The 26,694-nt window shown below is 35.4% G+C and overlaps 1 protein-coding gene and 1 pseudogene across 4 annotated transcripts in view; one reads left to right on the top strand and one right to left on the bottom strand.

Annotated features, from left to right (window-relative positions):
- LOC123676276 (tyrosine-protein phosphatase non-receptor type 13-like) overlaps positions 1-26,694 on the top strand; it is a 158,865-nt gene that overhangs the window by 65,601 nt on the left and 66,570 nt on the right. Inside the window, exons 1-2 of one of the 4 annotated variants that reach the window (XM_045612084.1) lie at positions 2,183-2,309; positions 19,228-19,599. The exons of the other annotated variants lie outside the window; for them this stretch is intronic. The gene's annotated coding sequence lies outside the window, so the exon portion shown is untranslated. Of the gene's footprint in view, positions 1-2,182; positions 2,310-19,227; positions 19,600-26,694 lie in introns of those variants that run through there. 4 annotated transcript variants of the gene reach the window in all.
- Positions 25,200-25,711, bottom strand: LOC123676283 (annotated as a pseudogene).

Below are 26,694 nucleotides of genomic sequence, written 5' to 3'. Positions count from 1 at the left end.
CTTGGGTTTTAATGGTATTGGTCCCTTTTCATCGTTTCCTGTGACGCTCACGTCTTCCGTCTTTCTGTCAATGTCGTGGTTTGAGGATAAATCAACAATAATAACAAGATCAAGGACTTTTGACAGAACAAATGAAAATATTGAAATGATGCCGTTGATTGGTCAATCCTTTGTATAGCACCACCTTGAGGAAGAAAAGAGACCCAAGCCCAGTCACCAGAATTATCTTAAGAGGGGTCTATACCGTTTCAGCGATCAGTTCAAAATAGAAAACGCTTTATTATACTCTAAAGACCATTGACTTATATGAGGTTTTCACTATTATTCTTTTTTAAGAGTTTGTCATTGCGGAAAGTCCTTTTTTATAATTTTTTTCGGAATAGAAAAGAAGGAATGAGATAATTTTTTTTTTGAAAAATGAATATATGCTTGAAATAACTTTCCAACAAAAATTTATTTTTTCATGAATTTTCACATAAAAATTTTATACAAAAAGTCTTGTCGAAGCCTGAAAATGCGTTTTCTCTAAAATTAATAATAAAGACGTAAAAACGTATTTTTGATTCTTGCATGTGGTAGAAAAGACGGTAAATCAGAGGAACGTTTGTGATTGCTTCATTCAACCTAAAAAGTGGTGATAACTGAAAAACGCTGAGGAGACAGGAGTAGTTGAACTTTGGCAGATCACGAGAAAGATACTTGGTAAAGGGTGTTTTTTTAGAGCTATAGAACTTTAAATTGCAATAAAACAACGATGGATTATTCGATTGACATGAATTTAATTTATCCGCATGATAATCTTGTGGCATTACATTTTAAACATGATTTCTGGCATATGACCGCCACGGCTGTCTCGGATGTAGTCCAATCTGGACGTCCAATTTTCGATAATTTCCAACATTTATGGCCGTATATCGGCAATAACACGTCGAATGTTGTCTTCCAAATAGTCAAGGGTTTGTGGCTTATTCGCATAGACCAATGACTTTACATAGCCCCACAGAAAGTAGTCTAGCGGTGTTAAATCACAAGATTTTGGAGGCCAATTCGCAGGTCCAAAACGTGAAATTAGGCGGTCACCAAACGTGTCTTTCAATAAATCGATTGTGGCACGAGCTGTGTGACATGTTGCGCGGTCATGTTGGAACCACAGCTCCTGGACATCATGGTTGTTCATTTCAGGAATGAAAAAGTTAGTAATCTTGGCTCTATAACGATCACCATTGACTGTAATGTTCTGGCCATCATCGTTTTTGAAGAAGTACGGACCAATGATTCCACCAACCCATAAAGCGCACCAAACAGTCAGTTTTTCTGGATGTAACGGTGTTTCGGCATATACTTGAGGATCAGCTTCACTCCAAATGCGGCAGTTTTGTTTGTTGACGTAGTCATTCAACCAGAAGTGCGCTTCATCGCTAAACAAAATAAAATGGACGTTGTGAGCGATACGTATTCCGCGCAGAACCATTATTTTCGAAATAAAATTGCACTATTTGCAAGCGTTGTTCAGGCGTGAGTCTAATCATGATGAATTACCAAACCAAACTGAGAATAAATCACTTGACAGCTGTTAAATCGGTCGCCATATTGAACAGTAATGCCAACTTAAAGTTATATACCTCGAAAAAAACACCCGTTATAAACCCCTCTTAAACAAAATCAGTGAATATACCAGTATTTTAGACATCTTATCGCTACTTTAATCTTAAGTTTTTTGAAGAATAAGAGAGCACACCAGTGTGTTAGACATCTTACTCCTAACCTTAAAATTCAGGAGATCGTCATACTCATTATCTGGATCAGTGAAGTTTCTGAACCAGCTTCTTTCCTCGATTTTTTTCGAATGTCTATCGACATCATATCGCAAAAAATTGACTTGCATCATGAATAAAATCACTTCCACTCCACTTTCGAAGCACCCAACGCCATCACCAAGGAATCCATTGACCAAGACTGCCTCCTCGAAGTTCAAGCAACAACGGACCCTACTCTCCGTAAGTTTCTCCAGGAAATCCCCGTCAGCTGGTCCAGAAGTTTCTCAAATTCGCTCTCGAAGAATGCATCGCTGCACTTAACATCCCATGTAAAATACCCTGTTCCTGAAATATCGCCATGCTGGTTATATCTTTGCAATAGTTGCGGATGTGGGCGGAATGTTGACTCTGCCATCGATAGAAACGTGCCTTAGCCGCCCCCACGACGTCAGTTTCTACCAAGCGTCGCTGCCGGCAGGACATACCGTTGTTGTTGCGTCGGGACGCTGACTGTTGCACGTCGCGTGGACGAGTGGCGGGATATTTCGAGAGGTATTTTATTTAGAACAATTTTTTATTTGTCTTGCGAGATGGTGTGGATGATTTTAGATTTAATTCGGAGAATAATTGGTATTATTGGATTGACTTGGTCTTTACTGAATAAAAATTAATTTAACTCAAAATTTCGAACTATGATTGTTCCATTTTAATTTTTTTGAAAATTGTCATTTAATTTTTTATAAAGTATTATTTCATTTTTAATTTGATAAGAAATTGCTTGGGAAGCGGAGGCGCAAATAACTCTTCCACTTGTCAAGTTTTGTTGACTTACCGATTTTAATATAAACTTAGTATTTCTCGTCGATAACTTCATAAAATATATATATATATAACTTTTCATTTAAAAAGATCCTTCTTTTTAATTCATCGTTGTGTATACCTGTGAATCAATTTACATAAAAAAGTTTTTCTATGCTCCAACGAAAATTAAGCCTTCATATAGCTCTCTCCAACGCTGAAATGAAATTGTTCATAAATTTAAATGTTATACATATTGGACTTCAATTGGTTTGAACTGTATACAATTACTGACAATTGTTGAGAGTATATTTGTGTATATGAACCTTGTATCAATTCGGAGTTATGAAATTCCGTATATTGAATTTGAAATCTGAAAAAACTAGTTGATTTTACAGTATTGGACCCTGCGAATTAAGTTTAAGTTTCAACGTAACCCTTTTTCACTATAATTTTCACAATTTCATTATACGAACGTAAATTTTGAGTTGAAAATGGTAAGATTCGTTTTTTGAAAGTATAATTTTTAATAGATAAATGTTTTTTTTTTTAAAATCAAGCGACTCAATTGGAAACAAATGATTTCCTAACTTTTCGAGTAATCTTTTCAGAATCAATGATCAATTTTGGAAAACTTTTTTTCCTATTAGTTTTCAAATAATCATTCTTGTTGATTTAGATGACTATTATTTCATTTATCAATAATTCGATTTGGATTTCATCTTTATGATTCCAATTTATTTTGGTATTTGGGCATTAAAAAATCCTATTCCGAAGAACTTCAAAGATTTATATTTCATTATGTTCAGTGTTCACTAAATAAATTCAAATTGAATGATGAATGTTTCATATTTTCTATTCAAATTTCAAACGTAAGGATTGTTTAACGGTGATATGAAAATTATTAATTTCTTCCACGTAAATAAAATTGCACTACGAAATCTTGATAATGTACTTGTATAAATTTTCCTCAAGAATCTTCAATTCGATTTTGATTTCATATTTACAATTCGAATTAATTTGGCAATTCGGTTTCGAAACTAAACATTTATATTTCATTATGTTCACCAAATAGATCTGAATTATATAATAAATTTTCTATTCAAATTTCAACCGTGATTGTTTAGCGGTTAAATAAAAATTGTTATTTTTTTTCACGTGAATCAAATTGACCTACGACATCTTGAGAGTGTAATACTTGTTTCAATTTTCTTCCAAAATCTTCATATATTCATTACGATTTACTCAACACTGAAATCTGATTAGATTATGACATGATAAATGAAAATAAATATTATATTATTATTGAATATTATTATTGAATGAGGAAACAGATGATCTCCTAATCTCCTCCAGAGACTTTCTACAAGTTTTCTATTGGAATTAATGATATAGAATCAGCTTTTGGAGTAGTTTCATTGATCTCTATTTATGATATATTCGAATGGCTTGCATTATGTATTTCATTATTTGTGAATCTAATAGTTAGTTCTCTGGTTTTCATATTTTCTCATTTTCCGCTTTTCTGTTTGATAGAGCTTGAGTACATGAGTTATCAGTTGATGAGAAAAATTTATCCTGAAAAGCTTCCTCGTGGTTTTCTAATTTGTAAATTGGAGGTTCAGTTCCGAGATTGTTGAGTTTCCGTAGAAGTTGAATGTATTACTAGTTCAATTATTATAACCAAACCCCAAAAAAAACTTGTAGAAATTGGGATTAGGTGAAGAGCTCATGTGAAATGACCATGTTGGAAATATCTTCGAAAATCTAAACAACTGACCTACATTGAAAACCAACTGCTTCCTCAAAATCACTGAAAGAATTTCACGTGTAGTCATGTTGCACTAAATTGAATAAAAATATTCAACAATGCGATTTGGTCGAATGAAAAACCACAAACATTTGCAGTACGAAAACGTAGTCAGTGCCTGCCAATACTTTTTTATGTGGATCATTTATTTCAACGCTGATAAAACCGAAAACAACATCTATTGTGTCGAAATTCCATCGACAGAACTTGCATTATATTCTCTTTGTTTTATATATTACTCTCCCCCCCCACAATTTTTACTCGTTTTATATTCCAGTATCTTTGTTTGGGAGCGTTCAAGTCTGTGTGAAATATGGAAAGTTTATCAAAGCGAATTTCCGAGTTTTGAATAGATATTGCGCCCTCTAGTCCCTTATACAAATTTGCTCGACGTCATATCCTCCCATGAACAGTTTTGAGATAGGGAAAAGTCTTATTTTGTATACATCGATCAAGTGTGGAAAATATTCATTCTTGCAGAATATTTCGGTAGCAATACTTGATATTCGATGAGAAATTTCAATATTGAGTGGCTAAATTTTTCATTGACTGATAGAAAATTCATACCATTTGATATGGTTGGCAAATTTATCAGCTTCTGAGGCTTCCAATTAGTGGAAGTTCTTTTCATCAACATCTATCGGAACCAATTATTGGTTTCATCTGAAAAAAAGAAATAGTTATGAATAGAGGTAGGACAATAGGTATATCAGCAGATATTCCTAAATCTACTTATTCAAATATGGAGTTTATGGAGTATTTTCTTTGGTATAAATTGGCAATCTGTATTAATGCGAAAGCGATATTATTTTTAAATTTTACAACTTTGCTTCCGCCATTTTGCAATTGATGGCAGTGGCGGTAAGATTGTAGAAATAAATAGGTATTAAGATTAGGTATTTGTGAACATAACGCCATCGAAATATTAATCGTCATTTGCGGGAGGTTTTAATTTTCTGCTTTTATATGAAGAAATCTGCAGCTGAGGCTCAGCGAATGCTCTCAAATACCTATGGTTAGGCCGCTATTAGTGAAAGAACGTGCCGAGAGTGGTTTCAACGCTTTAAGGACCAGCATGGCGGTGGAAGGGAGAAGGTTTTCGAAGATGCAGAATTGGAGGCATTGCTCAAGAATCGTTTCAAACGCAACAAGAATTAGCAGGATTATTGGGAGTGACGCAACAAGCCATTTAAAAACGCCTGAAAGTCATAGGAATGGTTCGGAAACAAGGAAATTTGGTGCCATTCGAGTTGAATCCGAGAGATGTTGAACGGCGTTTGTTTGTTTGTGAACAGCTGCTTGCAAGGTAAAGACGGAAGGGATTTTTGCATTGCATTGGACTGAAGACGAAAAATGGGTTCATTACGATAATCCCAAGGGATGAAAATCATAGGGATATCCCGGTCATGCTTCCACGTCGACGGTCAAACCTTATATTCCGAAATATTCACGGTTCCAAGGTCATGCTCAGTATTTGGTGGGACCAGCTTGGCGTTGTGTATTATGAGTTGTTAAAACCGACTGAAACAATCACAGGCGATCGTTATCGAACGCAATTGATGCGTTTTTGTGTCGTTTCATCATTGATGGCTGTTAACTTGCCATACGTGACGTCTTACAAAGTTTCTATCAACTTGTAGAGTATTGTTGTAGTCAATGGACTAGTTTTCATTTTTTCATTAAGGATTTATTCTAAAAATTTAAGTAAAATGAAACAAAAATGTGGAAGAATCATTGAAATATCTCTAGAAATGAAAAAGTTATGGGACTTTGAAGTTGCGCTTGGAAGAATAATTTCATAGTACGGGTAAGTGGCGTGACGTCACACACTAGACGAGTAGTATTCGCAGAGTGCTTACGAATTCATTGGTGTACAATCACTTGTGCCGTTCGTGTCGTGTTTTGTTCGTTACACGATGGCTGAAATAACTTACTATACAGGGTGGCCACTTTTTCAATGGGATTGTATTGGTAACTTTTAAACCATAAGAGTTAGAAGGTCGGTCAAATGGAGAAAAAGTTGCATGCATAGAGGCATTATCAAGCAGTTCAAACAAATCGAGATTATCAGGGCCGGATTTCGAGATATCATAAGAGAAGTAAATTATGTCATTTTGATTTTTCTTTTTTTCCCACTTCATTTCAAATATTATCAAAAAATGTTACAGGAACTTTTTATTCGACAGTAAATTATCCTCAATTTGACGTAACCAGATTTCGTATCCAACGTTTCGTACTCTCTGGGCCACCCTCAACCTCATTTTTTTCAATACGGACCTGCATATTTTATGACACTTTTCGAAATAACTTTTAACGCTGAATTCAACGATATATCATACTATGTCATTCAAAGTAGATTTTCAGGTGATTTTGACCCTTATCCAATTTTCTTCGGGTCGGATCTGTATTACCTTCATTTAGTTTAATTAACAACATGCAATATGCAATAAATTTCGATAAGAAAATCAACTTACCCATCTTGAACTAAATGGAACATATTAGAATCAAAGCAAGAAACCAGTATACTGGTTTCTTGGTTCTTCTTTTATAATAATCATTTGAAAATTTCAATTCATAATAATTAAACGAAAGTATCATTTAATGAAAGAAAAATCAAATGATTATTCGAAAGTAAATGAAAATTAATGAAGTAAGTGTTCGAAAAGTCCACCATTTTGTAAAATGCACTTTACGGTTCTGGAACCCATACTTCTTATACATTTGCTTGTTTGGTCTTCTTGAATACCTTCCAAAACATTCTCAATTTTCTCGCGAGGTATCACTATTGTTGTATTTGTCATTTGAATCGTTGAAACAAATTACAGAATCGAACTTTATTTTGAGATCATTACGATATAATTTTTGCAAGGCTTGGTATTCAAATTTAAAATCATTGTATTCGCGTCTCTTGACTATTTTATTACAAGCAGTTTTTTAAAAATTCCATTCACTGGCCACAGTCCTCGATTTTTTTTCTGGGTTCGATTGAATTTGGGTCAGAACATTGATATCGTTAATAGACTTGTTTTTTCTTACATAAACACCATTAAATTTGGATAAGGGTCCAAATCCCCTGAAAATCAACTTTGAATGACATTGTATGATATATCGTTGAATTCAGCGTTAAAAGTTATTTCGAAAAATGTCATAAAATATGCAGGTCCGTATTGAAAAAAATGAGGTTGAGGGTGGCCCAGAGAGTACGAAACGTTGGATACGAAATCTGATTACGTCAAATTGAGGATAATTTACTGTCGAATAAAAAATTCCTGTGACATTTTTTGATAATATCTGAAATAAAGTGGGAAAAAAAGAAAAATCAAAATGACATAATTTACTTTTCTTATGATATCTCGAAATCCGGCCCTGATAATCTCGATTTGTTTGAACTGCTTGATAATGCTTCTATGCATGCAACTTTTTCTCCATTTGACCGACCTTCTAACTCTTATGGTTTAAAAGTTACCAATACAATCCCATTGAAAAAGTGGCCACCCTGTATACATACATATAAATTACTTTTTTCTCTTTTTACTTTTTACTCCTCACATAAATATGTTTTGCCATTGATAGACTTCAACAACCAGTACTCAACTACAAACTGTTTATGAAACGTTTTTTAAATAAATCATCGTTATAAGTTGAACCATGATGAAGCAAACTCAAAAGTAGACACTTACTTGAAAAGTTTAACTCCTTTTATTTCTGCACTGACATAAGATGGATTTGAAGAAAAAAACTCCATCACTGCGAATATATCTATTTTAGGCAAATTGTCACTTTGTCCTTTCAGGAAGCCTTCTTCCATTATGGTGACATAAAAACAAAACTCGAGTTAAAACTACACTGTACAACTAGAAACGGCGCGAGAGCCTTGGCGCGGCTAAGTATTTAAACGTAATTTATATTATGGTGTAGCGATCACAGGCAAGAGCCGTGACGTCACAGACCAAAGACGTTCCGCGCTAAAATACGTAAATTTAAATAATCTATTTCTCAGTCATTTATTGATGGATTTTCAAAATTTTTTCACTGATTTATCAGTTTTGCTCTATATTTTAATTCTATCGTGTCAAATATAGTATTGTCAACATCACTAAACTAGTCCATTGTATAGAGCTCAGCCCTCCAGAAGTATTAGTATTTCATTTTGCTTTTTCGTTCTAATACATTGCTCTCTATCCTGAGGAGATCTTTTATGCTCATGAAAAATATGACATTATTGTTTACCTTAAACATATTTTGATGTCACTAAGTACTCGTGTATTTTCTTCCGAAGAGCAAGGATCCAAACAGAATATTCAATTTAAATCCAAAAAAACAAACGAATTCAATCCCTTTGAACGAAACAATGACCCTCAACTGTCAAGGAATACGAGCAGCAATGAATCATAAAGTAAAAGTTCAGCTCTTGTTTCTAATTCAAACGGAGAACAGTTCATAAAAGGACACACATAGGATGTATGTATGTTGTTCGTAAATAATACTTTGGGTAAACAGAACAACATCAAGAATGGTGACAGTGCTTCAGTCAAATATTTAAAAAGGTTCGTAATGGATATCTTGAATGCTGTACGGTATACGAAGAATTCTCTTTATGTTGCGAGCTGAATCCCTGCTTGCAACGAACTAACTCGTTATATAGATAGTATCCACTATTATTCGTTTCGCTATCCGCTTTATCTGTGGAGAGCCGCTGGAGTAATGGAATTTCTACATCACCGTGTTCGGAAGTAAAGAATTTGTCCAGAATTAATTCGGGTAACCGGAGATATCTGGAGTGCATTGGGACGACATACCTATTTCTTAACATTACTGCGTATTATGCATCCTCGGATGCATCTAACTACAGGGTGTTCTACGTGAGCGGGTCACTAGATTTTGTGACTTATCCTTCTAGCAAAATTGAAAAGTGACTCATCACAATGATAGTATTTTTCACCGGATATTCAAATATCCAACTATGAAACTAAAGCATGGAAAGTTATTGAGTTATTGAGAAAAAGAATTGTGGCAAATTTGACTGGTTTTCGAATTAAGAAATAGTGCTACCAATTGTTCCTTCATTTAAACTTGCAAAATATATTTCATTATATTCTTTCATATTTTCAATAGATTCTTAATTCGAATATGTAAATATAGTGGCAGTTTTATATTTATTTCAAGCTGTTCCATTCAAATTCAACCTGAAGAAATTCAGAATCCATATTCGGAAAATATATCAATTTTGTCTATAGTTCTATACCGTTCCTGTATTTCTCCATTGCTCATAAAGTTCTATGCGGAGTATTTCATCGATATGAATGCAGTGTTATAATTCCTGCCTTGCCTAAACAGCATTTTTGTTGTTTTTGATATACTATATTTTTAAAATATCACATCTTTTTTCAGGAGTAAACATATTGAGAGCTTTTAAAGAAAATTCAGGATTTATATTTTAGCTTTTATTATAATCGAGATTGAAAACCTCAAAATTTGACAATCAAATATTTATTGAACCACAGACAATATGGATATATTTTCCGCATATAAAATCTGAATCTCCTCAGGTTGAATTTGAATGGAATTGTATGAAATAAATACAAATCTACCACCATATTTGCATATTCGGATTCAAATTTATTCAGAAAATATTGGAAAATATTATGAAGTATATTTTGCAAGAAAAAATTTTCTGTTCTCTAGAAAACTGGGAGTTTCATTGAAGAAACGAGTAGTGATTAATTATCTCGAGACCTTCTAACTTTGAAAACTAGTGAAATTTGTAAAAAAAATTTTTTTGGAAAACGGGTTTTCCTCAATAACTTTCAATGTCTTGGTTCGATAGTTTTTCCGATAACATATTTTGATAGCTCGTGAAATATACTATCATTTTGATAGGTAACTTTTCAATTTTGTTTCAAGGATAAACTGAAAAAATCCAGTGACCCGCTTACGTAAAACACCCTGTACTAATGTTTGATGTTTTATGAGATATACGATTTTTGATTTTCTTTTACAGTTATCTATTGGCTTGAAATTTGGAGCTACGTTTGAAGTTTCTTTAGTAATTACCGTACATAAACTGACGATTGCTGATTCTGTAGGGAAAAGGAAAAAACTCCTGATCATCACCTAGTTGCTAGCGATTGTGAACCAACACAAAGTTGCTTTGGTCGTGAAATTTGCAGAAGTGAGGATGTATCCTCCTTGAAACCATCCCAAATATTGAAGTTCATTAGAACTCTGGACGTGGAGGGCGAGCTTTAGACTACGACGACTAATGGCGAGAACAGCTCTGAAGGGGCACCATGAGATAGAGGTGCAATGTAACCCCCATTAATACTACTATTATACAAGCCAAGTGGGTATAATTCATTGTCAGCACACTTATAGCCACAGGGTCTTTAAGAATACTTTTTCATTGTACAAGTCGCTTTTTATTGAAAAATCATTGGATTCAATAGTATATTATAAAATGAGGAGAAGTGTTACTTCTCACTTTTCAAACGTTTTGAAATTCATAAAATCTGGAGATCAAACTCTGAATACGATTTATATTAACGATCCTTATAACTTATTGATCAATGGAAAATTTGCCTAGTTACGGTTGTCATGCTTGATTGATTTTGAAAGACATGAAGTATATAATAGTTCGATAGTTACCATTGCTAGATTACACTTTTCTCTCCGGCAGACGGAAAAGTAATTCATCGTTGACATAGCAACAGTTTTCCCTACGCCGGCCGGAGAAAAAGTGAAACTTTTCGATGAACAGGTCAGTCGAAATAGGAAGTTATTGTACGTTTAAAAAATTATTTTCGAAATAGTAGTAAATTATAATTTAGTATTTTATGATTTGGAAAAATCATTAATTGAGACGTCGACTAACGGTCCAAATCTGCACAAAACGTACCTAACAAATAAAACGGTTGATATTTGGAAATAATTGATGAAAAGAAAAATAAGTACAATCTTTAGTACAATTTATTTATCTGGTTAATGTATCAGCAATAGGAAACTGCCATCAACACAACCATTGTCAGACAGAAGGTCTCCACGCCATTATATATTATATAAGTTATATATGTAATTATCTCTGTGACTTATTTTTGTTTATTTCAATGAGAATAAACATATATCTATCTATCTATCTATTACGTAGGAATCGTAATGTTATTACTCTATTGGAAATTGTACTAAAGATTGTACTTATTTTTCTTTTCGACAACGTACCTACTTGAATGTTGAAATTTCAAGGTTCAACTGGCCAGCACGAATTCCTGACTCATCGAACATCAATGGGACCAACTGGGAAGGGGAGTCAGAAATATGGTTCCCTAGCCCAATAATAGCTCCGTGAAGCCCTTCGTTATGAATGGGAGGATAAACCGAAAGAGAATATTTTACCGCTCATCAAGAGCATGGGAAGTCTTTTGGAAGCTGGTATTAGAGCTAGGGGAGATCTCACGTCATACTGATACCGAAATTTACAAATTTTTTTAAATTTTTTCGAAAAAAGCTCTTTATATTAGTTCAATTTTTTTTTGGTCAATTCTCTTTTCCCTACCATTACAGAAAATTCACGATTCTCGTAAAAATTTTAAGTGAGAAAGTTATTTGAACAGTAATGATCGAGTGACCCGTTTTTTTGCACGCCAGTGTATTATCCTTGATTTCCTCCAGGCATTTATATTTAACATATAGGGTGGTCCAACGAAAACTTAACACCTCGATTTTCCTACTTTAAAATGAAAATGTGGTAAATCGCTCGGAACCGTCAATTTCTGATTCGAGGGGAAGAACTTTTCCGCTTTTTTCATCCCTGTAACTTCACCCACGAACGGGGGTAGCACAACCCCTTGATTTTGAATAGGGATGAGGGGTGTTGCGATAATTAATTTTGAAGATCGTATCGAGTACTATCTGACCATAACATTTCTCTTCGAAATACCCATCGGTAATAAAATAACAGGGAAGGTATTTCGTAGTAAGTACCCTTCCACTAATTATTCTGTCATTTCGTTATCGATGTAAATTTCGAGGGTAAATTTCAGGATCAGATAGTACTCGATAAGAGTAATGAGGTATAGCAACACCCCTCATCCCCTTTCAAAATCAAGGTGCTGTACTCACCCCCGTTAGGGGGATGCATTTGCGGGGATGCGAAAAGCGAAAAAGTTGTTCCCCCTCGAATCAGAATGATGGGTCCGAGCGATTTTCCACATTTTCATTTCAAAGCCGAATAATCGAGTTGTTAAGTTTTCGTTGGAGCACACTGTATATCATTATTCTTCCTTCATATCCACGGATATATTTTTCAAAGGGATTTTACATTTGTTGAGTGGAAGTATGCAAGATGATCATCGTGAACTGGATGTAGTTTTCGTACAGTAAATAATGTAACATAGCTGTCAGTAAAGTCATGTCGAGCCAACATCCACAGAAAAAGAAGAAGCTTTTAAACTTCGTCATTTTCCAGAATGCACTCATTTCCCTAGTGAATGTTACGAATATTCCAAACAAGAGCGGATGTAGTCCCCTTACAACTTTTTGATCGTAATTCGAACTTCAAATGATCTCAAGAGATCTAAACGAGAAGCTTAGCGCCATTTGATCCTTCACAAATGAACAATATCGATGCAACTTAATAAAACTAAGTGGATTTGCGAAGCTTTAATAAGCAGCGGAATGCAATTATATGCTTCCCAGCTAGCTGATGAATAATTTTACCTAGTCTTCCTTTTGCTTATTCCGAGCAATATCGTCACTGAAGTTTTGAATCGAACAATTCTATTGTATGCAAGCATAACTGGATGAATAGTTCGGTTTAGTTTAAGTGTGCATTCAATTTCATAGTTAACTACCTCAGAATACTCGGTCTGCTTACTTTTGATCGAGTCAGAATTACGGAGTTTTCGTCTCAGCGACCGGAGACAATAACTTTCGAAACCACTTATTACACACCTTGGGGATTTGGTCGAGGAGATGTGGAAAGCCAACTCGTGATGCGATATATGTGAGTAAATATTAGGTCGAATATACGAAATGATGAGGATGAATTATTCAATAATTACACTAACTGACAAAGAAACACCGAGAAGGAGCTGGTTAAATTTAATTTTTTTTTTGGTAAAATATAGATAGTATCACAAAGAGTAAATGATTTAAATTTGGAGAAAAAACGAGGGTTCAAATATTTTTTAATGAATTTGTTAATATTGTGTTTATCCACCGCGATTATCTATACATTCCCCAACACGTCTCGGCATTGATGCGATAATATGGTCTATTTCTCCTTGAGGGATACTATTCCAAGCTACCTGTACTTCATGTCTCAGAGCCGCCAAGGTCCGTGGGGGCTGGGGTAAATTTCCAAGCCCTCTACCCATGATGTCCCAAACCTGTTCTATTGGCGAGAGATCGGGGGATCCGGGCGGCCATGGCAAAAGGGTCGCTTCGAAAAAGTTTAAACTAACACTGGCAACATGAGGTCGGGCATTATTTCGCTGAAATATGGTATTGTCGAGCCGGTTAAGGTAAGGGAGAATATATGGCTCCACTATTTCTTGGAGGTAACGCAGCACTGACATATCATCAGAAATAAAGCCTAAAAGTGACCTACTTACATGTGCAATAGCACCCCATACCATAACGCCTACTGTTCGATGGACATGACGCTCAACACAAACTGAGGTTCACGTCTTTCTCCCCGACGTCGTCTAACCCTTCTTCGGCCATCATGTGCACCCAAGGAGAATCGAGATTCATCCAAAAAGACGACCTGATGCCATTCCACATTCCAATGTTGACGTTCTCCTTTGTCAGTTAGTATATTATGACGTGATTGGATCCCAATTTTATGCAACTTTACCACACGCTAACTGCCAAAGCCACAATTATCAAAATTTGTTAGTGTTCATTCCTATTTCCCACCTAATCAAATTGGGAGCTTTTAGACTTGGACGTAATTAGATCCCAATTTTTTACATCTCTATCACTGGCAGTCTGTCCAGGTTATGAATATCTAAATTTGTTAATGGTGGTTTCTACTTGACTTTATTGGGGACGTTGCGTACAGAAACTTCCAGCTTCCATACTCTGATGCGAGTTTGGTGCTCAAGGGCTTTCAGATATAAGGATTAGGGGATCACATCCTTATCCACCAGGTCATCGGGCCGTGAAATAAGTTCTGAAGTTTGACTGTGTTCAATTTTTTCCTGAATTGGAAGTGTTCAAGTATTCACCTCGGCAGCGGATGGATACGAATATTGGTTTCGGAAAACCTCGAGCAAACATCATCGTTACCGTAACGGGCTCGATAACGCCCAAACGAACTTCGTTCAAATTATTTGGAGTTATCGGTTGCAACGTTCAGCCACATATTCTGAGGAAATAGTTGGGATTTGCTATAAATCTGGCATAATGTTGCCCAAATCCTACTCTCTACCAATAGAATTCGCTACTGCTCCTGAGAGTTATCCACCATCTCCAATGCGGAAGAAATAAAATTCCGATCGACGTGGTATTCGAACTGAAAAAAGTTTTTGTTGGCTGCTCCCCGCTAGATAAGTACTTGACTAACAGGTTTCTGACGTTCGGAAAAGTTGAAGTTGTAGTTGCATTCGGTATACGGATTCCTGAACGATAGTTCGAGAGACAATACTAAATTACTGGGTCGTCAATAATGCGCATTTTACAAACAGTGAAAACATTTCCAGGAACATTTCAGTTCCGACATAAATGCGACTAAGTGCATAACAAAAAGTTTGCCTATGAGTGCTACACAATGTTTTCTTGTTCTTCTCGTTCGCTGTGTGGACTCCATAAAATGAAACACCAATTTTCCAATCTTCGCTTATAACTCGAAAATAGAGGAGGGTAGCCAAAAACGAATACTTCTCTCATTAGTTCCTCAGAAATAGAGAACAAGAATAGGGTATCAGATTTTGTCTATCTCCTCTGGGTTGAAAGTTGTAGTGCTAAAACATCGGAATTTGCTCACCCTGTACATCGACCAAATGGGTATTTGTTTAATTAAACTTTATAGAGCAATTTTCTTTTCCAAAGGATCAATATCTGAATAGGTGAACCTAAAAATATTACTCTGAGTAGATTTCACATGGAAATGTAAATGTAAAGTGGAAAGGCACTCGAATAGATGTATCCATTATAATGGGGGCTTCGGGATACACTTTCAGCTATTTTTGTTTTAATCCCACATCAGTAGCATTAACTGCTTGGTTATTTTGCCTCTATTTTCTTCTTTTTTTTTCATTTAGGTTATATTCGGGTTTGAAGCTAGGGTTACATACTTCTCGCCTCAGGGAAACTCTGGTGGGCTTTAAATAGGAAAAAAAAGACAGTTGTTTTTTCAGACAGGTGGATTTGGTTGCGAATAATTATTTCATCTTTTCCAATTATATATCTTCATTTCGACATAATATCAATTGTATAATGTGGAGGCGACCATCTTACCGTTCGACAATAAACACGATAACTTCCGAAGGAAAAGGTCGAGAGTCCTTAAATTCTCAGAGGGCTCTTGAGAGCACATGCGCTAGTTATTTCAATCAGTGGAATTTGCCCAAAGATTTTGAGTTATTATAGCTTTTTTTTTCTAATAACTGGGAAGAATCTATTTGTTCCAGTTGAAACTCAAAAGTTAGCTTAAAAAATGCTGCTTAAAAAATTCGTAAGAAAAATTTCGATATCTGAGAAATTATTCGGCAGTTTCTGCTGATACCTTGTGGTACATATGGAAACATAAAGTGTTTGACGAGGCGTTCTCGAGCCAATTTCGAAGGTGTGACTTATCTCAGAGGATTATGGAGTTTCATCTCGAGATCATTGATGTAATCTTCAGTTTGACACTCAGTGTCCCAAGCGGTGTTCATTCAGAGAGAGAGAGAGATGTGCAGCCCACAACGCAATCTCTTGAGAGAGCACAGAATCAGTACAAACTCCCCTGCCAGTACTGACGGTGAATCGAACTGCGCTCTTTGAAATATCCCACCTCAAGTTGATGAATTTCATTTTAATCTTTATTATTACATTGAATAAAATTGAATAAAAATTGAATTGAACATTAATAAATAAACATTAAAATGGAATTCATCAACTTCAAGGTGGGATATTTCAACGAGCACAGCTCTCGTAATGTTTCGCTAACTACGTCTCCTGACTCGGTGTAAAATCGAATATTGTCTATGCTCTTGTGATATTATAACTGATTATATCATAACATCGAGTTTTATATTCGTGACTCGAACCATTTGGAATCACCCTTGACTTATTATTAATTATAAATTATAGACATTTGGGCAAAATTCTGTTCGACCGAAATAAGCTCGAAAAATAGACTAACCATTGGAAAACCCTAAGATTCAGAAGACAATCTGTATTTTTCAACTTAATCAGTGAAATGCATTCAGCTATTACTAAACGAGTGCGCTGAAGTTCCTGACCTTTAGTCAGTGCTTTTCTGGAATTTCTTACTTCGTTAGCTTTCACGAATTCCTACAGAGGAATAAACTCTAAGCAGATGATTTTCCAGCTCGTGAAGTAGTGCCGATCGGCTGGATTGTGAATTTCATTGCGCCCACATCATCTACAGCATCGTTACGAATGCTCATCGCTGGACCCATGATAATCTACCATGAATAATGTATATCTCCGAACAACGAGAAACCGAACGATTTCCCGGAAATATGTAATGGCAGAGCTCACCAAGGCTTTGAGCGGGTCCTTTTTGACACAGTTCACGTTAGGATTTGGCGTTATTGAACTTTTATGTTTGTCTAGGACCCATTCAAGCGTTTCCCCCACGTGGAATACTCGAAGTTCCCGAGCTCCAACTAATCGTTGAATGACGGTATATCAAAGCCGCTGCCCCATAATAGGAATCTTGTTCGCTGACGCTTGGCTTGAGAGGATTCATCGAATAATGTCATTTGGTATTCTTTTATGTCGAGCGGTCTTGTAGTCCTGGATGTTTGAAGGGTTTTTGTAGTGCCTGGAAAAATCGATGGTACAAAGGTGAACGAATTGTTCTTGAGGAACGTTGACGTAGATACTATGGAAATCTCGGCTAATGAACTCGAAATTAGTATCAAGATTTTGTCTACAAAGAAAATTGGATGAGGTCAGGTTCTAGAGATTTCTATTTTAGGATGAAAATTTCTATGGTAATACAGTGCGCGTCAAAATTATGGAATGAATTCATTTTCTCAGAAGAACAATATTTAGCAACGAAATCCTGAAACAGGTCGATTTTTGTTTCACTTTTACCAAATTTTTATGCATTTTTGAAGGATTTTTGTTGCACCCTGTGCCATCCCCATCAACCCTCCAGATTTTTTGGATAGGGAAAGTGGCTCATGTGGTACTTTTTTGACAAGGTCTTCGTATCTTCATTACAGGCATGCAGAAATTTCCAAGAAAAATTTTTTTTTTATTGAAAAATTATTTAGTTCGAAGATGTTTTCATGTTTTTTGACAAGGTCTTCGTATCTTCATTACAGGCATGCAGAAATTTCCAAGAAAAATTTTTTTTTTATTGAAAAATTATTTAGTTCGAAGATGTTTTCAGTTCACTTTGTCAGTTTTTTTCAGTCATTTCATCTCTTCAATAATTACAACAAAGAAAATAATTCAATTCAAAAAAATACAAACTACTACAACGTGACAGAAAATAATTGATTATTAAGAAAAAAATCGCTATTTACCAGAATACTCGTAGACTCTGAATTCGCTGCATACCAATTTCGTTACATAAAACGTGCTGTATCATGTTCAAGATGAAATCCCCCGAGCTCAATCTGTAGTTACGTTTTATTATTCTCAGCTGCCATAGTCCCTGCTTGTGTATTTGCATATTAACCATTTTCTATATGTTTTAGTTACACATTTCCAGAATTAATATAATGAGAAAATATGAGCCAAGGGTTCAACAAGAAATTGTTAAGAATCAAGCATTATTCCTAATAAATAATTATACAAGCTATATTTTTTTCGAGTTCGAAGTGAGCCTGTTCCATGTTCTACTGATTTATTGGAGATAAAGCCGTTTAGCTGCGATTTATACTGTTTTTTATAAATTGAAAAAAAAAAAAAGGCAAGTGTTGTCGCTAAATCATTGATGCGCCAATTGTGCCCTATACTAATTCGAGTGATTATTTTACTTAATTGGATTTGTTGAGAAAAATGGCAGCAGTCGAGATTAGCATGTATATACAATGTGTACAGGGTGGGCAAATTTCAATGATTTAGCACTACAATTTTCAAACCAGTGGAGTCAAAATCTGATACCCCATTCTCGTTTTTTTTTCTGAGAAACTAACAAGAATAGTATTCACTTTTTGCCACCTTCTTTTGTTTCCGAGTTATAAGCGAAAATTGAAAAAATGGCGATATCGTTGATCCGTTGATACTGATAATGGAGCTCTGAAATTATTACATAATACATGCACTTTTTTACGTAGAATCCAGTGGCGTGCTCATTTTTTTAATAGGATAATAATTCACGAGCACTATAAATGAATGGCTCAAAAGCTCCTGGCACTCTTTTTCGTAGTTTTATCATTCAGAAACAGTTCGTATGTTTAATTCAGAGAAAAACACATAATTTTTACTCTTTATAACACAACATATTATAATGTGAATATCTGAAACTCACTAGCGATGTAGAGAATCTAGTATCTTTCTTATATGTTACAAAATTCATCCACACCATCCCAGCAAACTCCAGGTAAGGGGTAGGCACTGACGTTAAATTAGGCATTGCTCTAGAACAATGCCACCCTCCGAAATACCAACCCTACTCCCACAATGCATGAAGAATTATTCGTGCATAAATCAATGATATAATAATATTTATTCCAGATATTTAGAACCGGTATAAACGATTCTATAGCCCCGTGTTATTGTAAACGATTATTTACGGCCGATTGGAATGTTATGTGCGCGCTGAACATCCCCAAAATTGTCCGAATCCAGTGATGGTGGTTCCGAAGCTGAAGCTGAGGACAAAACTGTTGGACTTGTGATGCGATTGGTCGCGTGGAATTCACTGATTATGTTCGATATAGTGTTTGTGTTCTTCTTGTTCTTGGTGGGAGTCACGTGTCTGGTCTACTACTTGCCTGGTAGAAGAGTCATGGAATCGGACGACAACAGGCCCCTGCAGTGTTACGTCACTGTTACATCAGTTGGGGAGGTGCAAAAATCACCGATCGACCATGTTTGAGAGGAGCTGTACGTATGTTTTATGTTTCTGTATAATTACACAGGCCGACAAACATTTTGGTGTCCGCTATTTTAAAATTGTTTCTTGTTAATTTTTATAGGTGTAGAATACGAAATATCCCTCTGATTTTGTTTATCAAATAAGTTTTTCTCAGATATGCCTCGTTTACACATTCTTTTTTTCAACTTTCACATTATAACAATTACAATTTCTATTTGAAAAAACAAATATATTCAAGTATTAATTAGAGAATTTACGAATATCAGTCACTTATCATTTAAAAATTTCATTTTATATGACTTTCGAGCATGGAGTTTAGTAGGGTAGGCTTTCAACCGTTGTTGAAGATGGAGCAGAGTTTGACTGACACTCGTCAACCTATTGTTTTGCTTGCACCGTATTTTTTTCCCATCAGAAATTTGTGTTTTATCATTTCATGAAATTTTGTCACTCTTCTGTTGGCCCTAGATAATAACGAGAAAAAATTGGTATGGCAAAGTGGTGCCATCTGAGCAGCCGGCCTAGGACTTAATCAGTGATGAAAATTATTTTCTCTATTTCATTATCGTAATGAGTTCATTATAGTTCTAAAAACAGTGCTGTTATGAATTCATAACAGCATCGTTTTCAGTTATATTTTTCGTTTTGTGGTTGTTTATACTGACTTCCAATCCTATCAATTTTCAACAAGGGTCAATAATTGTCAATATAATGTAATTTGGATATAGTGAAATGATCTGCAACATTATTCGCAATTTCTCTTAATTCTTGTGGTGATAAATCGATTTCGTCAGACATAATTAACGAATTAAATGCGTAATTCTAAATTATTTCTAAATTCGAAACGAACGATGCATATTCAAATTCCGTAATCTGTCAATTTTCGTAACAGTCACACCAACTGCCAAGATACAATACAAAAGTCACTAGGATATATAATCTGAATTTTTCATTTGATTTCGACAATATTCCACAAAATTTGGCCGAAATAGAGAAAATATCGTCTAATACTCGTTGCAGAAGGCAATTCCAACACTCATGCGTTCTAAAACTCGCTCCTTCGTCGCTCATTTTCGAATTACGCATTCGTGTTGGAATAGTAGCCTATTTTGAAACTTGTTTTAGAATATACTACTTCGGTCTTCTTGTTAATTCTTCCTCTCAAATAATTCCATAAGTATTCAACAATAAGGGTTCTATGTAGGTAACTAATCTAATATAAAACTGCCTTCAAATTCCTTTTCTCTCAAAACTGATATGGAGGTCATGGAAAATTTTAATCAAATTAATTGAGCATCGTTGGGAGGCCAAAACTCCCTTCTGCAAACTCAAATTCTGGAAGAACGTGATGTGGCGTTGTCAAGTTCATGAGGTGAAATAAGAGCCTAGAGAGAAAGCTCGAACATAATTGGATTTATATTATAAAGACAAAACAAATGAAACGTTAGTATTTATGCAGGTCAGGAATTGTATTACATGTCTTATAACCCATTAACTAAAGTCACATGATGCAAAGCTCTTAATTGAATCAGGATATCCAACTGAAAGGATTGAATGCGACACTATTTGGCTTCAACTTGAGTTGAACAGAATATTTGTCAGAGATGATTACAGCATCAAATCTCTCTTTGTAACAAATCCAAGAGAAGAATAATTGGGTATTCTATTTGACTACTGGAAACTAGAACCGATAAACTAATACATATATAATCATGCATACCAAGAACCCAATAGTTCCATGTGTTACATTCAATTATTGGAGTCGTATATGATCTCTAGTCCAAGATATTTATGATGTATTGTATTGGAGTATGTTACTTTCATATGTCAACCTTTTATTGAATTAATTATTTAATGATGGGAAAGGCTATTATTTTTTTTAATGTTTAAACGATGAAGGCATGAGATTTCAGAGCCCCAGACTTCACATATGTGCATTTTCTCGATTTCTTGCTAGATTTTTTTTCTGACGTCGTTATTGATATCAAATTTTGCACGAAGATTGGATTTTTCATTCTATATAAACACGCAAAATTTCAAATCCGTCGTATCTGTTGTCCCTAACATATCAGGGGTTTTTCTTCGATGATCTACTCAAATTTTCTGTGATTCTGATGACGCTATGTAAACAAAAGTTTGCAATAGGTTTGTAATTGTTATTTCTTATATACACGTCAAATCTCAACCTAATCAGATTTTTAATTACGGAAATATTGGGTTTTTCTTTTCCAAAATCTTTCTGAATTTTCTGTGGTTTCCATGATGTGATCAGCTTGAAATTCAGCGAGTAGCTTGTAATTGTTACTTTATATCAGCATCCAAATTTTCAATCATGTCGGTTTTGTGGTCACGGATATTTTTTTTTTTATATTCTTCTTGAATTTTCTATATGGTTCTGGTTGAGCGATCAATATAAAACATTGCGCGAAGCTTGACATTCTTATTCTTCATATAAATACCAATATTTCACCCCTATCAAATCTCAGCTTTGAAACAACATTTCGAATTGCATATAGAATTATGCTCATTAATAGTCTAGAGCTCTTATGTGCCGAACTATTTGAGACTATTCCCAGCTAAAAATTGAGAAAACTTATGTAGGTACAGACATCCTGCTGAAATGTTGGAGCAATGAAAAATAACAATAAGTTTTTAGTTTTTATGTTCCTTGAAGAAGGAGATCAATCAGTTTTCAAACTTCTACAGTAAATCAGAAGACCCTAGGTCACAGTTTTACGAATTTGAACCACCCTGTACTGAAAAGATATAGAACGTTTATGTCACAATTACTTTCCACTGCTGAGAAGAAGTCAAGGATAAGGAGATCGAAATCTATGTTTATGGAAGATTTAGGAGAATTTTATGTCGTTGCACGAACACGAAACTGTCAAATCGCAATACTTGCTTTCAGCTGTCGTAAGTTCTATCCCAGTTTTATCCAAGTCGACTGACTGGGTAGATACGTTTTATTTTTCTTTATCAGAAGTGAGATGAGTTCGAGGAAAGTTTTTGTCACTATCCAGTTCTTTACTCTGGAGTTTGCTGATCTATGACAGTTGTTGAAGTAGTTTTTTCAGGTATGATAAATAAAATTCTAGAAAGTTGAGAGGATATTCACGGGTTTTTGCACTCCTGTTCGTATTTGTACTTCACTATAACTTTATATTTGGGCCATTTCATCTCAGTGCTCATTCTTGGAGAACCGATAATACAAAGAAATGAATCACATGTAATTCATTTAGTTATTTTCGTATTAATTTGAAGGAATCCTGAAATTATGAATGAAATCAATATTCATCGTATAATTTTAGAATTGGCTCGAAATAAAAATACTAAAAAAACAATATTATTCATATACAATCATATGTCATTCTGAAATCTATGAAACAAACATTCGTACAAAAGTGTTCATTTTTTCAAGTTTCGTGAAGAAATGAAGAATTTAACGACAATAAAAAGATATTCATTTTTTTGTTTTAGATCTGCAAAATTCAGATATTGGCTCCGAAAGAAACATTATAGATAATGGAATTTCTGTTTCTTAATTTTTTTCTCATTTGATATCATTGTTTCGAAAATTTTGAATGTAATTGAATTGATGAAGGAAGTGTCTGCACTAAGAAAATCAACCATCATTGATTGGTATGTTCAGTTTAAACGGGGTGAAATGAGCACCGAAGACGGCGAACGCAGTGGACGCACAAAATCGGCTGTCACCGACGAAAAAATCAAAAAGTTCACAAAATAATTTTGAATGACCGTGAAGTGAAGTTGATCGAGATAGCAGACATTGTGAAGATATCATCTGAACGTGTACATCATATCATTCAAAAATATTTGTACATGAGAAAGCTGTGTGTAAAATGAGTGCCGCGCGAGCTCACAATCGATCATAAGCAACATCGTATTAATGATTCTGAGACGTGTTTGAAGATGTTTAAGTGCAATAAACCTGAATTTTTGCGTCGATATGTGACAATGGATGAAACATGGCTCCATCAGTTCACTTCGGAGTCCAATAGTCAGCTGACTATTGGACCTTATATAACCTTGCCAGCTGGCAAGGTTATGGAATCAGTATTCTTGGATACTCAAGGAATAATATTCATTGATTACCTCCAAAGGGGCCTGACCATTATCAGCGAATATTATATAGCGTTATTGGATCGTTTAAAGGATGAAATCGTTGAAAAACGGCTCCATTTGAATAACAAAAAAAAACTGTTCTATCAAGACAATGCGCCGTGTCACAAATCAATGAAAACAATAGCAAAATTACATGAATTCGGCTTCGAATTGCTTCTGCATCCACCGTATTCGCCAGATCTGGCTCCCAGCGACTTTTTCCTGTTCTCAGACCTCAAAAGAATGCTCGCTGGGAAGGAATTTAGCGCCAATGAAGAAGTAATCGCCGAAACTGAGGCCTATTTTGAAGCGAAAGACAAATCGTGCTACAAAAATGGTATCGAAAAGTTGGAAAATCGCTATAATCGCTGTATCGCCCTCGTAGACAACTATGTTGAATAATATAATCGAATTTTGCTAAAAAAATGTGTTTTACTTTGGTAGACCGGGGAGTTTTCAATTGGCCTGTTGTGAACCTACTCTGAGCATTTCTCCAGTTCCTAGATTTTTACGTTCGAGGATTATTATGTTTATAGACAGAATACTAACTGTCAACATAACGAAGTGACAAAGCTATATATTCAGGGAACGAAATGAGCTAACATGTTGTAAGTAATGCCAATGTTAGCTTATTTGAGCGGTCATTGCCCGAACAGATGCCCCATCACTTCTTCTAAATATAGGCATTCAATGCATTGGCCGTTCTTGTAGAGAACAAAGGTAGATACAAAACTACAATCGATAACACCAGACGTATTTTTTACGCTCAGTGTTAAGAATAGAAAGTTCAACTAACCGGGAAAATACCGCAGCAATTCCCGACCCAACAAAAGGTCCCGGGTATTGATGTTTCGCAAAAAGTCGAGAAATTATCACCGATATGCCGGCGCTTCCACTCAATTTGAATGGTCGCCCAGAAATAAATCCGTTCACTCTTTCATCGGCCGCCCCCGTGCTAAAATCCAATAGGGGAACGTTCTCGACTTGCAACAAACTACCGCTGTTTGAATTCAACGCCGACAAAAGATATCGAACGGCGGCTCCGAATGATTCTATTTAATCGGCATCAGGCGATACGGAATAAATGGAAGGATTAAACTTTGCAACATTTGAAAATGAAGACAGAAGTTATTTATGGCCTTTCTCCTACCTACGGGTTATAAATGGTCAGCAGTATCGTTTGGAATATTCGATTGATCTGCAACAGTCGAGTTTGGGTCTGAATTTAGTCGAACTGATGTTGATTATTGTGCCTTCAGAACATACGGAATTGGTATCGGGTGATTTATTCAGAGGTATTTTTTCAATAAAAAAATGAATAAAAACAATTTTATTTTATAATTTTCTTTAATACACGAAAAAACAATCCTTTACAATTATTTTTTTAAGTTAATTTCTTTCGAATGTTGTTCACGACTTCTACTAACAACGTCCATTCTGAAGTTTCAATTTTGATTTACGCGTCTGAATATTTTTAGTGGTATTTCTAAAATTTCTTGAAACTCTTCTTAGAGCTACTGCCTTTTGTAACCTTCAATACATTGAACCTCACAGTTTTTGATAGAGGTCTGCATTCTCCTATGGTTACTACATCTCCAATTTCAACATCCCTGAAACATGGAGACAAGTGAACAGACATATTTTTATGTCTCTTTTCAAATCTGTTGTACTTGCGTACATAAGGTAATCCCTGCGGATGACGATGGTGCGCTGCATTTTTAGTTTTAGTACAACTAGTGGCCGTACCCTGAGGTCAGGGTACGGCCACGAATGGACACATTTCCAGTGAAAGGACATTTTTTTGTCAATGTAATTACCCTCTATTGCCTCACGAGGCGTTTTGAATCCTAAACCCACTTCACGGTGGTATCTTAAGGATTTCATCGATTTTTTGCCGATGCCTTTTTTACTTTTAATTGAAGCAAGGACATCGGAAACTGTAGGTTGTTTCTAAAATGCTCTTTCGTTCTGATCCGCCATCTAGACACAGAAGATTGAAAAATTAAAAAAAAAAAATTTGGCCAATGACACGAGTAATATTGGCCTCCAATTGTCCCCGGCCTATCGATATAAACTTTGGACTTTACATAGCCCCAAATGAAAATGTCTAAAGGTGTGATATCACACGATCTTGCCGGCCAATTCGTTGGTCCAATGCGTGAGATGATCCGTTTTCCGAATCGCTCTCCCAGTTAAGACATGGTTTCGCGGGCTATAAGAAAAGTGGCGCCATCTTGTTGGGACCAAATTTCGCCGAGACCCCTGACTTCAATTTCTGGAATCAAATATGTAGTCTGTTATCATTGCGCGATAACGGTCACAATTCACAGTAAAATTCCGGTCAGCCTCTGTTATGAAGACATATGGACCCTATTATTCCACCGTCCCATAAACCATACCAAACAATAGTTTTTCTGGATTCAATTTCAGCTCTTGAACCTCTTCGGGTTGTTTATCAACCCTAATACGCGCATTTTGTTTATTCAGGAACCCACTAAGCCAAAAATGGGCCTCACCGGTGAACAAAATTTTTATCGAAAACAGTTGATCTTCTGAAGCTTGTCAAGAGCTTAACGATTAAACGGAAACGATTCGGATAATGAACGATTACATTATGAATAGTCAACACTACTGAATAAGAATGGCACTTCACAATACGCAATTAAATCCCCACCACAAAAAGTACCTCTAAATGAATCACCCCGTTATATTACATAAAAAGAGTTGTAAGAAGTATATAACGCACGACTAGAAAAAGGATTTTAGAAGTGCGTAATTGTCTTACAACTCGAGTTGTGTACTATACTTCTTCTACGACCGCATTCATTTCCATAAAAACTCCAAAAACTGGTGGCAAATCTCGACACAATTACGAAATGTCAAAAGGTTATCGGCTACGCGGGCTGTTTGTTGTTAGTTTCCATGGCAACCATTAAAAGTTCTATCTTATTGTATATTCGCCGTGCGATTAACTTCAC

Source organism: Harmonia axyridis, chromosome 3 (genome assembly GCF_914767665.1).
Source record: "Harmonia axyridis chromosome 3, icHarAxyr1.1, whole genome shotgun sequence".
Taxonomy (NCBI): domain Eukaryota; kingdom Metazoa; phylum Arthropoda; class Insecta; order Coleoptera; family Coccinellidae; genus Harmonia; species Harmonia axyridis.
This window is presented reverse-complemented; position numbering and strand designations above follow the sequence as displayed.